Raw genomic sequence first — 13,328 nt, 5'->3', positions numbered from 1 at the left:
CACATTGTACAAAACTGCAGGGTAAGAAGGCGAGTGTTCAACGAATATTACGCTGCAAAAACATCAACAACCACAATAGACCAATTCAACAAGTAAATTACACACGATTATTGTCGGCACGCGGGAAGAAGCCCATCACCTTACTCTGTGTGTGCACCCTCCTCAGTGCGCCATAGTCGTTCCCTGTCTCTGTGCAGAGGTAAGAGCCACTTACCTAGCCGCTAAATTCAGTAAAACTAAATGAGTTATCGATTAATGGAAGCCCATCACAGTTGAAAATCCTCTAATGATGGCAGTCACAAAAATGAAATCTCACCGATGTCGTCATCAATGGCCAACCCGTCCAGGCAGTAGTCGACTCAGGGGCTTTCTTTTCTGTAACGTCGAATGCTTTCCATTGTCAGATAGAATAGGTTATGTTCTGTGGTACAAAAACGATTATGTTGATGGTTGCACATGGGAAATACGTCCAGCAGATAGAAACATGTATTGTAAGAGTAAGCTATCAATGACAGAACACAGCCCTTCGAATCTGTTGTTTCAACAGAATGTAGCAGCGATATTATTCTTGTTCTTGGTCTCACATAGGACTTCATGTAGACATCAAAAGCAGTCAGTCCCTATGGAAGATCAGAGCTTCAACTTGACGAAGCTACGCTGACAAGCACACATAACAAAGATTGCTTTTGAAGATTGTTTACCATTTAAGGCATTGTTATCCCACTGTCACCAACACGATGAGTTCCAGTCATCAGTCTAGATTCTTAGTAAAACTGTGAAGTTTTTGTTGATTGCAACATGCTAATCACACTCCCAAAAGAAATCTACATGTCAGTGACTATCATAAGCAATATACACTCCTGGAAATGGAAAAAAGAACACATTGACACCGGTGTGTCAGACCCACCATACTTGCTCCGGACACTGCGAGAGGGCTGTACAAGCAATGATCACACGCACGGCACAGCGGACACACCAGGAACCGCGGTGTTGGCCGTCGAATGGCGCTAGCTGCGCAGCATTTGTGCACCGCCGCCGTCAGTGTCAGCCAGTTTGCCGTGGCATACGGAGCTCCATCGCAGTCTTTAACACTGGTAGCATGCCGCGACAGCGTGGACGTGAACCGTATGTGCAGTTGACGGACTTTGAGCGAGGGCGTATAGTGGGCATGCGGGAGGCCGGGTGGACGTACCGCCGAATTGCTCAACACGTGGGGCGTGAGGTCTCCACAGTACATCGATGTTGTCGCCAGTGGTCGGCGGAAGGTGCACGTGCCCGTCGACCTGGGACCGGACCGCAGCGACGCACGGATGCACGCCAAGACCGTAGGATCCTACGCAGTGCCGTAGGGGACCGCACCGCCACTTCCCAGCAAATTAGGGACACTGTTGCTCCTGGGGTATCGGCGAGGACCATTCGCAACCGTCTCCATGAAGCTGGGCTACGGTCCCGCACACCGTTAGGCCGTCTTCCGCTCACGCCCCAACATCGTGCAGCCCGCCTCCAGTGGTGTCGCGACAGGCGTGAATGGAGACGTGTCGTCTTCAGCGATGAGAGTCGCTTCTGCCTTGGTGCCAATGATGGTCGTATGCGTGTTTGGCGCCGTGCAGGTGAGCGCCACAATCAGGACTGCATACGACCGAGGCACACAGGGCCAACACCCGGCATCATGGTGTGGGGAGCGATCTCCTACACTGGCCGTACACCACTGGTGATCGTCGAGGGGACACTGAATAGTGCACGGTACATCCAAACCGTCATCGAACCCATCGTTCTACCATTCCTAGACCGGCAAGGGAACTTGCTGTTCCAACAGGACAATGCACGTCCGCATGTATCCCGTGCCACCCAACGTGCTCTAGAAGGTGTAAGTCAACTACCCTGGCCAGCAAGATCTCCGGATCTGTCCCCCATTGAGCATGTTTGGGACTGGATGAAGCGTCGTCTCACGCGGTCTGCACGTCCAGCACGAACGCTGGTCCAACTGAGGCGCCAGGTGGAAATGGCATGGCAAGCCGTTCCACAGGACTACATCCAGCATCTCTAAGATCGTCTCCATGGGAGAATAGCAGCCTGCATTGCTGCGAAAGGTGGATATACACTGTACTAGTGCCGACATTGTGCATGCTCTGTTGCCTGTGTCTATGTGCCTGTGGTTCTGTCAGTGTGATCATGTGATGTATCTGACCCCAGGAATGTGTCAATAAAGTTTCCCCTTCCTGGGACAATGAATTCACGGTGTTCTTATTTCAATTTCCAGGAGTGTAGGTGGTCAAGGAGAACTTTGGGTCACTATATCTCACAATCTAACAGAACTCATTCCTAAAGGTATATGCATAGGAACAGCTGAACCAGTCTGTATGTGCAGCTCTTTGTCATTAATTAGAATCATGCTCCACTAACGCTACAGACAATGTAATTGAGGAAACGACCACTGAACAGCCATTAGGATCTGGGCTGACTGAGGAACAATGTCAGCAAGTGTTAGCCATTCTGCGCCAATTTTTGTGTACTTTCAAATCCGAAATTGGAGAGAAGATAGAACAAGTGACTCATGGTGAAACGCCTTATCAACACTGGGGGGTGGGGTTACTCATTAATTAGCCAGTACTTGTATAATGTGTCACCTTCTGAATGACGCATAATTTGGAAGGAGATGGAGCTGATGCTGGAAGATGACACCACTGAACCTTCAGAGTGTCTTTCTTCTTCTGTGGTCTTCATGAAGAAGGAGGATGGCACATTGTGTTTCCGCATCAACTACTGACAAGTGAACAAAATGGCCACTCATAGATGATACCTTAGCCTCTTTCAAAGGGACAAAATATTTCTCACCTGCATACATGCAGTACACTGGCAAATCAAGGTTGACATACTAACAGCAGTAAGACTCCTATCATAACAACTGGCGAACTCTATGAGTTTAAAGTTATGCCGTTTGGACTATGCAACTTGCTTTGATATCTTATATGGATGCTTTACTATCTGAATTACATTGTCGTTTCACGCAAACATCTGAAGAACATCTAAACCCCTTGGTGACTATGTTGAACTGTGTTCAAGCTACAGGCCTCCATTCGAGTCCAAGAAGTGCTTCTTCATCATGCAAGAAATAAAAATCTTGGGACATCTATTGAATTGCTGATACGAAGAAAATAAAAGCAGTCATAGATTTCTCGAGCCCTCAGAATTTTCTTGATATTAAATGTTTTCTTCGGATGTGGTCATACTGCAGTGATTCACTAACAACTTCTGCACCAGGTGTAATGGAATTGGTAAATAGCTCATCTTTCCCTCAGGGCTGATTGCCTGTTGAAACAAATGTGCCTAGCAACAGCATTTATTTCAAATGGAAAAGAGTGCAGCAATCAGTCGCAAATAGTATTCATTGCAAATCCAGATTTCGGTCACTGTGTGGCTCTCTTCAGTGCTAAAAGCCATATAAAAAGCAGTTACAAGAATATACAATTTTATAAGGTTATACAACTGTACATATAGTGAGGCATACATGTTACGTTATTGTCACTGATTTTTTTGTATGGCTTCTAGCATTGAAGATGACCAATCAGTGATTACAACTTGGATTTGCAATAAACATTATTTGCAACTGATTGTGTACTCTTTGCCTCTGGAGTTCATCTTTTGCTGTTTATAGTACTTGTCAACAGATTAAAAGAAATGGATTATTTGATACACACTGTAAGTTTGCTATACAATGGAGACTAGTTCAAAATGGTAATTTTATATTCCATGTAGTTTTAAAAACACCAATAAAATAGTTTCCTATACTTATATCTTGAATATGTGTTCAAAGGTGGAAACTACAAAAATAATATTATTTTATTATTTTTTCATTAATTTCATTTTGCTAATATATAGTGGTTTCTGTTTCTTTTGAAATTTACTTATTCGATTTTATTTCCATTTGAAGTCACAGACATTCAAATTGTTAATTACAAACTGTTTAAAATAACATAAAATAACTTCAGATAAAAGATTCTCGATAAGTAATTCATTTGTCATATGAAGAAGTTGTTCTGAGATAAAGCTTGTTTCATGAAGTAGGCAAGAATTTGTTGTAATGTATGTGTCATGTCATATTCTCAGTTTAAGCCATATCCGGCACGAGGGATTAGCCGAGCGGTCTAAGGTGCTGCAGTCATGGACTGTGCGGCTGGTCCCGGCGGAAGTTCGAGTCCTCCCTCGGGCATGGGTGTGTGTGTTTGTCCTTAGGATAATTTAGGTTAGGTAGTGTGTAAGCTTAGGGACTGATGACCTTAGCAGTTAAGTCCCATAAGATTTCATATACATTTGAACATTTTGCCACATCTGAATGTTCAAACTGTGAGGTCTCATGCTCTATGCCAAAGATAAAGAGCTTGCAACAAGTTATTTTAATGAGCATATTTTTAAACAAAAACCTGAATATCCTCCTTCAAGCAGAAATACGAGTGTACCTGTAGTTGTTTGCCCAACAAAGACATCAAAATACGTTGAATAATGGAAGTAATATTTGATTTTGGAGGGAGTCTGCTTGAGTAAAACATAATTTACCTATTCTTCTGTTTCCCCAACACATTTCGCTGAAGTAATACATATGTGACAGTGAAAGCTAAACAGTGGAGTTTTTCACAGTGAAGATAATGGGGAAACCAGAAAAAATCACAAACTATGGAAGAAAACAACAAAAAACAGGAAAACTACAGCATGTAGTAACAAATAAGAAAATAAATGTTCACTAATGTTGTCGAAAACTTCAGCGAAAGATTCAGGAAAACAGAAGAAAATATAAAATTGTGTTTCTCTCAAGGCAGACTCCCTTAAAAATATCTGTTTGTAAGGAAACAGATGTCATTCTCAATGGAGAGAAGTCTTCCGAAGTAAGAGTGATTTCAGGTGTGCCGCAGGGGAGTATCGTAGGACCGTTGCTATTCACAATATACATAAATAGCCTTGTGCATGACATCGGAAGTTCACTGAGGCTTTTTGCAGATGATGCTGTGCTATATCGAGAGGTTGTAACAATGGAAAATTGTACTGAAATGCAGGAGAATCTGCAGTGAATTGACGCATGGTGCAGGGAATGGCAATTGAATCTCAATGTAGACAAGTGTAATGTGCTGCGAATACATAGAAAGAAAGCTCCCTTATCATTTAGCTACAATGTAGCAGGTCAGCAACTGGAAGCAGTTAATGCCATAAATTATCTGGGAGTACGCATTAGGAGTGATTTAAAATGGAATGATCATATAAAGTTGATCGTCGGTAAAGCAGATTCCAGACTGAGATTCATTGGAAGAATCCTAAGGAAATGCAATCTGAAAACAAAGGAAGTAGGTTACAGTATGCTTGTTCGCCCGCTGCTTGAATACTGCTCAGCAGTGTGGGATCCGTACCAGATAGGGTTGATGGAAGAGATAGAGAAGATCCAACGAAGAGCAGCGCGCTTCGTTACAGGATAATTTAGTAATCGCGAAAGCATTACGGAGATGATAGATAAACTCCAGTGGAAGACTCTGCAGGAGAGACGCCCAGTAGCTCGGTACGGGCTTTTGTTGAAGTTTCGTGAACATACCTTCACCAAAGAGTCAAGCAGTATATTGCTCCCTCCTATGTATATCTCGCGAAGAGACCATGAGGATAAAATCAGAGAGATTATAGCCCACACAGAGGCATATCGACAATCCTTCATTCCACGAACAATATGTGACTGGAATAGAAGGGAGAACCGATAGAGGTACTCAAGGTACCCTCCGCCACACACCGTCAGTTGGCTTGCGGAGTATGCATGTAGATGTAGAACAGTTTCAACCTCGAGATGATGATGACAGTAACGAAAATTACTAGATAAATTGTTACCACAGTAATGATTTTATAAACATATGAATCTCTGCTCCTATTATAAGGTTTTACAGAAAAGTAATGCATCCTAATATTTTACATCCAAATGTTTTAAAAAAATGTCCTAATAATAATTTTTGTAATATAAAGTAATTTTTTTTAAAAAAAAGCAATCATTTCAAAAAAATCAGTTGCTTCCTTTCACAAATCACAAATGTATAGGCCAACACTGCATGGAGCTGTGCCGGAAAAATGTTAAGTAAGAGCAGATATATTCGCCGTTTTTTATTGAGGTAAGAATTTTTGCTTTTTTATTCAGAATGATCTTACAGGGCCACGACGCAGCACTGCTGTCGTCCAAATTTTACCAGGTTACTGAATTTATTTTTTATTACGAGGTTTAGGAATTTTTCTGTTTCGAGCTTATATTAAATGAGAAAAGAATATTGTGGGTACATTAAATGGGAACCAGTTTTGTTCTGAGGTTACACTAAATTAGAATCACATTCATTATTCATATTTAAATTCATTTAATTATTTCGTGTGGGTAGGTTACACTTAGCGACAACCGGTCAGGATCGTATTTCTTTGTGAATCTCTAAGAAGTAGTCATATATCTGCTCTTATTTACTTAAATGTAGTTTGCATCTGGCGCAACTCATTTACTAATTTGCCACTTTTTCTTTCACAGATCCTTGGCAATTTATTGCTCTTTTTTGTAATTGTGTTTGTTCCTTTTTTTTTTTGCTTTGTCGTCGTTTCATTTTGTGCTTAATTTTTATTTGTGGAAAATGCCGCGAAAAACTGTTAACAGTACATCGCGATGTGTAATGAGCGAAATAGCCAACTTGAATAATTTGACCGATAATACCTGCGACACTCTGTGTAATAATAATGATAATCCTCCATTTACAGACAATCAGTGCATACCGACCACTAATAATGATTTTAATGCTAATGATGAGCAAACAAATTTAGTTGTGTCCTCTGTTAATTTAACGACAACTGATGACGTGGCACGCTCCGTTACAATCAACGCTGCCCAGCTTGACACACCCAATTTGCAAAATTTACGTAACGAACAGATAATTGTTTCTGACGAAAATGAACAGTGTACTCAAAGTACGACAGATGTATTTGATTCCGAGGTAGTGACTAAGAGTGCACGTCCAATTAACAAACCTTTTCATGAATCAAAGAATGACCAAATGGTTACACAAAATGTGACAATTGTAGATACATCATCAAACAGCACAGAGAATAGAGTAGCTAATATTGGCTGGGATCAAGTTGTGGCAGTATTGCTACAAATTAGTGAATCGCATAAGCAACTTAATGAAAATCGCAAACTACAAATTAATGAAATCTCAAACAGTGGAATGAAATATTAGATAACCATTTCAAACAACTTAATGAAAATTTCGACAACCATTTCAAACAATTTACTGAATCGCGCAAACAACTTAATGAAAGTTTCAAACTGTCGAATAAAAAACATGACAACCTTAACGAGCAGAACAAACAACTTAGTGAACAGATTACAGCGGTTACCGTGCAACGTCATGATACTAAAGAACAATTACGTGACGAAATTGAGGCTTGTGCTAGGAACAGTAGTGAAGAAATTATATAGCCGGCCGCGGTGGTCTAGCGGTTCTGGCGCTGCAGTCCGGAACCGCGGGACTGCTACGGTCGCAGGTTCGAATCCTGCCTCGGGCATGGGTGTGTGTGATGTCCTTAGGTTAGTTAGGTTTAAGTAGTTCTAAGTTCTAGGGGACTTATGACCTAAGATGTTGAGTCCCATAGTGCTCAGAGCCAAGAAATTAGATCTGTTGCACAAGAATTAAATAATACACGTGCAGCCACAACAGAATCACTTAGAGATGAAATTAATGCAGTCACTGAACAATGTTCAGAAAACGCAACACAGATACGCGACGAGTTTAAATTAATGTCAGCAGAAGTTTCACGCACTCTGGATACGGAAGTCGATAAGAAATTTGAACAACATATCAGCCAAATTGACGAACATATTAAAGTGACAGAAATGAAAAATGTTTTAGCCTCTAACACAGCACAGCATACGCCACTTTGCGAACATTTGTCACACTCACACAGCCAGTATAACTTAAGTAATTTACAGAGAGTACGTGACTTAGACTCCGAACAGTCACAGACAAACAGATTGTTACACAAACCTGAACCTGCTCACACATTCAGAGACGATAACGTTGATTATAAGCAATTTTTATCCGTAAAAAAAATCTAAGGTATGTAATAACGACAGAACACAGAGTCACGCTTTGGACTGGATACAACAATTTGCCTTTCTATTTTCATCAGCATGGCCTGTAATGCAGAAACTAGAATTGAACTGGATACGACAATTTGTTTCTGAATTTTCACCGCCATTGCCTGTAACGCAGAAACTAAAATTTATTTGCGGTGCGTAATTGACCTCAGGGGATTCATTACACTTCGATGAATATGTGCCGTAGCGTGCACAGGGCCCCGAGCCGTAGTAGTGCTATTTCATCTTTAGTTTTCTGCACTGCTGCCTTCTCTTCTACTATCCTTTATATCTATCAAAACAGCTCTTCAACTATCGATCTATCTAGAATTAGGAATGAGTAAAGAAAACCTGATATGACAAATTTTACCGAAAGTGACAGTTCTCTTTAGACACTCCCGAAATGACAACTACCATCCTAATTTTAATAACAGATAAAATTGTAATAATCAGTATGTACAACATTTTCAGCAATCGTCAAAATTGTCAGCAACCGCATTTTGGTAACAATAGAGGTTTTTCACCACAAGAGTATCAAAGCCAGCCGGTTAGCATACCTAACCAACAATGTAATGTACAAGGTCAACCAAGCTTCAGTGTTTCGCACGTATAGCGTCAGCTCCAACAAATAGTAACGCACAGCAACAAGGAAATCAGTACGTACAGAAAACACACTATTTAGCTCATATCGCAATGCACCGTATAGAAATGACTATTATGACAGACGTAAAAGTAATGAGCACAATTTTCAGCGTACGTTTAATAACAGTCGGTCTTACCAACAACAAAATGATCCGCAACAACAAATTATCATGAATGAACCAGACAGTAGATATCATCCCAAACGTAATACGTCAGGACGAAATAACAGAACAGTTCAAATAGTGGAAATGCCACAGCATCCTCCCGCAAATGATAGCACGTCAGATAGAATTTGACTAGATACAGTACAGGTTGCATCTTCCAGCAACGCAGAAATTTGTTCACGAAAATGTTATTACTTTTAACGACATCCGATACACACTTTTGCATTAAAAGACAGAATCACAACTCATGTAGACGACATTCTTATTGCAGAAGCTAACCGGTCTGAACACAATCTGATTCTTGAACAACTGTTGCAAACTTTTCGTGCACAAGGACTCACAGTTAATCTTAGCAAATCGCACTTTGGCAAAACTTCTATAAAATTTCTTGGACATGTAATTTCAACAGAAGGCATTGCGCCTGACCCGGAAAAACTTCAAGCTTTACGTGACATTACTATTCCTACGACGAAGAAACAACTACGCAGCTTTTTGGGTTTAATTAACTTTTTTCGTAAATTTATTCACTACTCTGCTGTAGACACCCCTAGATTATGTCAATTGACGGATAAAAACACTATTTGGTCCTGGGATAGCCAAGCACATTCTGAATTTATGAACCTGAAAGAAGCTTTGTTGAATGCACCACTTTTATCACATCCAGATCTTACTAGAAATTTTTCCATTGCCACCGACAGTTCTAACACCGCTTTAGGGGTACACATTTTTCAGGAAATTGAAGAAGATGGCACTACAGTAATTAAAAACATCGCCTTTGCGAGTCGCATTCTGTCACCTGCTGAACGCAATTATTCTGTTACAGAACTTGAAACATTATGTGTTGTATGGGCATTTACGAGATTTCGGCATTTTCTTTATGGAAGACATACGACCGTTTACACAGATCATAGAGCTATACAGTTTTTACTTTCCGCTAAATTTACACACGACAGATTAAGCAGATGGAAACTTTATTTACAGGAATTTAATTTTACAATTGTTCACATTCCCGGTACACAAAATATTGTAGCAGACGCACTATCCCGTTCTCTCAGCAACAATCAGCAAGACGTCGCAACCAACTTCTGCAAAGCAAATTTCAGCATCATGTACATTCAACAAGTTGCATTTGAAAATTTCATTTCGTCGTCATTACGAGGCATAGCGCAAGAGCAGAGTAAAGACAACGTATGGAAAGAAATTAAACACCTTTGGCAAGATAGGAATAATGTTGCCATTAGAAACCATTACACTGTACGGAATAATATTCTGTTTCGCCACTCTCACCCTGGCAGCAATAATTGGTTATTATGTATTCCTGACGAGCTTGTTAACAAATTAATTTGGTATACTCATTTAAGTTACGCACATTACGGAGCCAGAAAATGTTTACAAGTACTGAGACAGAACTGTTATTTTGCCAACATGGAGAAACGTATTCGACGAGTTTTAGCGTCATGTAAAATCTGCCAGAAAGCTAAGTCAGATACGACTTCACATATTCCTCCGTTACATCCCATTGTACCTGTTAAACTGAGACACATGGCTGCTGTAGACATTTTTGGTCCGATTCCCAGAACTATTAGAGGTTTTTGCTGCATCTTTGTCGCTGTTGAACTCACTTCAGAATTTGTTGCCTTCGCTCCGTTACGCAAAGCTACTGCTAAAATTGTTTGGAAAGCATTTGTAAAACATTTTCTATTCCATGTAGGGCATGTATTGAAAGTAATTTCCGACAATGGATCACAGTTTCGATCTGCTATATGGACACGTATGTTACGAGCTAGAAACATTTCTCCGATCTGTATATCCAGATACCATGCTTCTTCGAACCCTTGTGAACGACTAATGAAAGAAATTGGTAAACTATGTAGAATATGCTGCCATAAAAAACATATTGATTGGGACACACACATACTCTCATTCCAAGATGTAATTAATTCCATACCAAGTGAATCTCCTTTGCTATCTCCGACTGTTATACTGAAACATGTTGAACCACCTAACAAAATTAAAGAATTAGTAACCTTTCCTACATCTCGTCGACTACGACACCATGAAATAATTGACATTGCGCTGAACAACATCAAACATGCCGCAGACCGCCGGAGAAGACAGAAAAAACAGGTTTGTATACGCCGTGACTTTCACATTGGACAGAAGATATTAGTACGCATACATTATTTATCTAACAGAAGAAAGAGTAGATGTAGTGAATTTGAGCTTCTACACGCAGGTCCATATCGAATTCGTAGCATTCCTCACTGCAATGTAGTACACGTCGAAACTCTAAGAACCAGAAAAAGTAAAGGCAATCACCATGCCTCCAATATTAAACCCTTTATTGAATGAACATACTTAATGATTTATCACACTGTAATGCTATTTTCTGATTTTTATATGACCAATGATGCAATTATATTTATGTGACTACTTCCTGATGATTATCATATTTTTTCTTGTCAAGTGCCCGGCAAGGTAAGGTTAGCAGGTCGCTTTTCTTGTCGTTATATATCAGACCGTGCACATTTTTCCAGATAAACTTACATATTTTATGACCACTTATGCAATTATATTTATATGAACACTGACTGATGATTATCGTATTTTTTCTTGGCAAGTGCCCGGCAAGGTAAGGTTAGCAGGTCGCTTTTCTTGTCGTTACACATCAGACCGTGCACATTTTTCCAGATAAGCTTACATATTTTACGACCAATTATGCAATTCTATCTAGCGACATATTAATTTTATCAAATTCTTTCTCCATTAAAGTCTTCAGCTCTCGCCTCTATCAACTACACAACATCACAACATACTAGCTGAACAAAGAAAGGCATTTCTTGTTGTTACACATCAGACCGTGCACATTTTCCATTCTTCATGTATGTATGATTGTTTTCCTGTTTTGTTTGTATGCACTATGAAATGTTTAAGATGTAACAAACACCAGTTGACTTTGACATTTTGCCTTATGATATCTCAACATCGTGACTATTTTAAATTTTTTTTTTTTGCTTAACATTATGATATTCTGTGTACATTTTTGCACCTGAACACTGTCTATGTTTTTGACATAATATGTTTTCTGTCATGCTATGCTGTATGCTCAATTATATCACTAGAAACCAGTTTTTATTTAATGGGTATATGATTTAAATGCAAGACATTAATCATTGTTCATCATTTTCAGAAAGCAATAATGTGTAAAAGAAATAAATTAAACAAACCACAGTGGATTACTATGAAATGGGGATTTCACCTTCGGAATGAACGAAAGGAGATGCAATACCTCATCACGAAGAGTAAATGAATCAGAATTAACAAACATTAACAAGAATATACTATACACATCGTATGATAGCGGTCTTAACTAATTTTTTCTTTCAGAATACGAGGCGATTGATGCAGGCTGTCAGACAGAACTACACATCTTAGTTTTAGTGATGAAATATGATAGAAATAAGAAACTCTATACTATGAATAGTTGTATGAAGTAAATGGTAATTTGAATAATGAATAATGAAGTGTCTTTTTTTCAGATGATAATGAATGATGATGAATAGTGATGAAGAATATGGTACTATGAATAATGAAGTTTTTCTTTGCAGGTGATGATAGTAATGAAGTTATGCTAATATGAATAATGAAGTTTTTCTTTACAGGTGATGATAGTGATGAATTTTATATGGCCACTTAACGCACCACTTTTAAGTTTTTCTTTGCAGATGAGAATAATGATGAAGTTTATATACTTACTGTTAGTTAAGAAATGCTATGTAGTTATTTAAGTATTTGTTGCAGTTCGTTTTGACAGTATGTGTTATGTCGCATGGTATAATGACTGAATGTTTTGGAAAGGACAGCTAGAGTACATACATGTTGAGTACACGTTTCATTACCTGTTAATTCGAAGTTCACTACTTTTCAGCATAATATGCGTTTCTTCTTTCAGCTTAATAATCCATTTTGTATTTTTTTCCAGGAGAAGCTATTCATGAAATTAATGTGCTATAAGCAGTTGGTCATTAAACCTGTTCTAGTACTTGCATTTTTTTACCCATATGTGTGTGTCATTCATGAATGTGATCACATATACTCTACTTGTTTCATAACCTTGCTACAGCTGACTCATGACGTTACCTATCCTCATTTGCAGCAATAAGTCAAAAGCAAATATTGTTATCCCCCCAGCAATTAATTATCGATCCCAACACAATGCATTGCTAGAACAAAAAAAAAAGTATTACCAGTCGCAAATAATGCTACCAGTTTAAGAGAGTTCTGAGTAATAGTGAATGATATTTTGTAATAATGCATACATGCTATGCCAATAATTTCTGTAAATAATATTTTTTGTTATACTCTATAAATGCTATGCTAATAATTAACTC

This window comes from Schistocerca nitens, chromosome 1, assembly GCF_023898315.1.
Source record: "Schistocerca nitens isolate TAMUIC-IGC-003100 chromosome 1, iqSchNite1.1, whole genome shotgun sequence".
NCBI classification, from domain to species: Eukaryota; Metazoa; Arthropoda; class Insecta; order Orthoptera; family Acrididae; genus Schistocerca; species Schistocerca nitens.
This window is presented reverse-complemented; position numbering follows the sequence as displayed.